The sequence below is a fragment of the Lygodium microphyllum genome, chromosome 27, assembly GCF_053477565.2.
Source record: "Lygodium microphyllum isolate KBCC chromosome 27, Lygodium_microphyllum_v1.1.10, whole genome shotgun sequence".
Taxonomy (NCBI): Eukaryota; Viridiplantae; Streptophyta; class Polypodiopsida; order Schizaeales; family Lygodiaceae; genus Lygodium; species Lygodium microphyllum.
This window is the reverse complement of record NC_141161.1, coordinates 62,303,354-62,307,016: the sequence shown is the minus strand read 5'-3', so window position 1 is coordinate 62,307,016 and position 3,663 is coordinate 62,303,354.

Sequence of the window (3,663 nt, the reverse complement as noted above, 5' to 3'; positions counted from 1 at the left end):
AATGGGGCTTTGGCCATAAATCCCTTGTATCTTTCTATCGAGGAATGGTCTAACCCCTACAAGCCCCGGATGGGCTTCCTAGAAGGTCCTGATGATGCTAGATAGGGGTAGATCAGCTGATTGTGTGCTTGAATTTTAGACATGAGTCCTAGATTAAGGGACGAAATCCAGGGTTGGCATTGCATCTTAGGAAGGTGTATAATAAATACATTATTTTGTGACTCCTTTTAAAGGATTGTTTCACATTATCTGTGTCTGTGACCATAATTTACTAAAGAAAACAAGGTTTAATGGTTATTTAAGGAAGTTTTCTTTATATATAAAACATAAATATAGTAGGATAATTATATAAATTACATGATCATGTTCCTAGACTGAGGTAAGTTCTGTCAATTCTTAGGTAGAGATACCTACACCTTCTTGGGTACTCTGAGAAACCATGTATCTGTGTCTCATTGAAAGAATAGGCATTGTCCACCCTCAGGTAGCTTGGTGAAGGACTAGCTTCAAAATGAGTGCTCCAAAACTTGCTCATAGAATTGAAAGTTGCATATCAACTTCAAGTTGTAGCTCCATAATCTTCAAAAACTTCTACACCTGGCAAGAAGGGGCATGCAACAGCTCCACTGACAATCAAATGATAAAGTATTTGACAATGGTTGATGCACAGCTGAATGCAAAGAGGCTGAGTAGATCTAGCAGATAGGCGAGAGGATGGTATATGAACCAAGGCAACAAAGTTTGCCAAAGCACTTTATAGGCTTAGCATGAAGCTGCTCCATCATAGAATATGCTAGAAAGCCTCAAGAAAGCACCACTGTTCACATTTCTAATACACCAATGCAAATAACAGGGTCAATCCTACATGAAAGATGAACCAAGACAACAAAGTTTTCCAAAGCACTTTGTAGGCTTAGCATAAGGCTGTCCCATCATAGAATATGCTGGAAAGCCTTAAGAAAGCACCATTGTTCACCTTCCTAATACAACAATGCAAATTATAGAGTCAATCTTGCATGAAAGAGGATCCCAAATACAATGATCAAGCAATTGGAGGTTGTGGTTGATTGAAAAGTCTTTATAGGAGAAAACAATCATCAAGAGATAGAATGTTGAAGAAAGTACCTTTCAATATATGGAAAAAAAATATGATGGTTTGTGACACTATCGAAGTCCTTAAAAAACCTTGCAATATTTGAATCAGATTTTGAAAACAAATCCACTGAGAGAAGTGGATCAATAATAAATATACTCTTAGCAATATTAATGCTAAGAGAAGCAACATATGCCTTGTATACAAAGTAAATAATGAATAAGAAAATGAGTGCAATATAAGGAGCCTTGGAAAATTTCATTATAAATAAAGAGAGGTGAAAGACCTTACCTCAAACAACAATAAACTATTGAATTTGTTAGTTGAGTATCCTTTTTCTCAAATAGGATCTTACCCTCTGAAGAAATGTTAAGGTAGTCTTCTTTCTCAAGATTAATAGAAACATTCACAACCATTTGGTTGTACATTTTCCCCATCCTCTCGTAGTTCACTAGGCCAAGAGTCAAAATCTTTCTCTGCCAGATCAGATCCTCATTTTTTATTACCTCTTTCATTTTCTCCTCCATGAAAAATTCTTGCTCACTTGCAACCCTTGTAGGATACAAATGGGTAACCTGTTCAATCTTGGGTGCTAGTGGCTCTTTCTACTTTCTCCTGGGTGGAACATTGAGGATTTCAAATGCCTTTTGATCAATCAATGGAAAAGGCTTCAAAACTTTGTCAAACCTATATCTAAGTCTACTAACCATACTAAAGTCTTTATTCATTAATGTAATTCGATGTGCACGAGCAACTGCAATATAAGCATCATTCATAAAATCTATCAAAAAATCCCCTACTGCCTCTTGCAAGCATAGGAGGGCAGACAGCTACCATCTCTTGTTGAGGCCATCCACAGAAAAGCGACAAGGGATAACCTATCAGATATCTCCTTGGCTAATCTAAAAAATGCAGCATTAGGAATGAGGTGCCTGGTTGATTTTTGAGCTTTCCTGATCTTTGCAAAACACCTATGCATGTAAAACCATCTTGACTTTCTCTTTTTCCTCACAGGGGCCTCCTTCGCAAGCTGAGAGTGAGAAGAAGCTGAGGGCTCAAACTCACCAAATGACTTGTTCTCTGAGGATTCACCTAAACATACTTTACCAGCTGATGTAACATGGACAACAATTTCTTCGTCTCCTCAACAGTTAGCTCAGCACCTTCTTTAGAAAATTTATTTACCAACACCTTCCTTGCAGTTTGTTTTGTATTGGCCATTGAAACCAACATGGCATGCTCAGGAAACTGAATACAAAGGTGACTTAGTCCTTTCGCACGATATGGAAGGTGAAATAATGCTTGGCCCAATACAACACAATAGTGCAGATCTGAGGTTGATCCTTTGACCTTATCGCTTCGTATGGAAGTCGAAAGGATGCTATTCCTTGAACCCCACCTCCCTGCTTTAGGTTTCCAATACAATGCGATTACAAATATTTGACATCCTCCTTTAATGTTATCGCTTCGTATTGAAGCTGAGACTATTGTCTAGGCCTCGAACCAACCTGTCTTTGTAGCTTCACACAAGTTTGCCCAATACAACACGATTAGGAAAATTTGATTTCCTTCTTTCCCCTTATCGCTTCGTATTGGGGGCTTCCAACAAAATGCAAATGAATAAGCAGCACCACGGACGTACGGCACCTTTGTCGATCGGATATGTCAGTACTATTGGTTGTACGACAATTGTGACATAAGGTTTTATCACACAAAGGGCAGTTGTGACGTAAGGTTTGAATTCGCACTCCCACCAAATGAGAAGTTCTTATATACTTGGGTCGTTGATGTCCACGTGTCATGTTCTCATTCCCCGTGATATTAGGGTTTTTGGAACATTCCTTCTTCCCCCTCGCTCCTATTTAAGTCCACTCAAAAATTTTTGCGCATTTTTCCTCCTGATTTCCTCCCACGCCAAATGTCTTCCTCTCCGCCCTACTCTACGCAACGTCACTTTCTACTTCCGCTTCTCCCCTTGACTCCATCTCCGTTTCCTTCTCCTCTCGTCCCCTTTCAAGTCTGAATTCTACGTCTCCATCTCCATCCCCTTCTTAATCATAGATGCTTGTCCGTTCATAATACCCTTCCCCCGACGTCACCCACTACGTCACCCCCACATCTTGTACTCCATCCATAATCCACATCACCCCCTCATTCATAATGTCGTTCCCAAGCCGCACGTCATTTTTTCCACTTCGCCGTAGAAATTACTACATCCACCCTTGTCAAAGTCATCTTCCATGCACGCCTGAGCGAGCACATTCCCAAAGTCCATCCCCAAGGCAATGTACACAAAAACATCATTAGAAGGTGAATAACAAGGTTTTGGTTTTCCCTTTATAGCGTCATATTCTCTTCTCATCCTCCACCGTACTTCTAGAAGGCAAAGTTCTTCCGCAATTTCCAAAGTCCTTCCGCAAGGCGCGAGAAGGTGAATACGAAGGTGTTGTTTTTCTCTAATCGCATCGTATTAGCCAGTCCTTTCACAAGGTTTTCTCACACGTGTTTCCTTCTTTCGCGTTGTATGTGTAGAATCCCAACCGACTTGCGAGCCGAAACAATGCAATGGT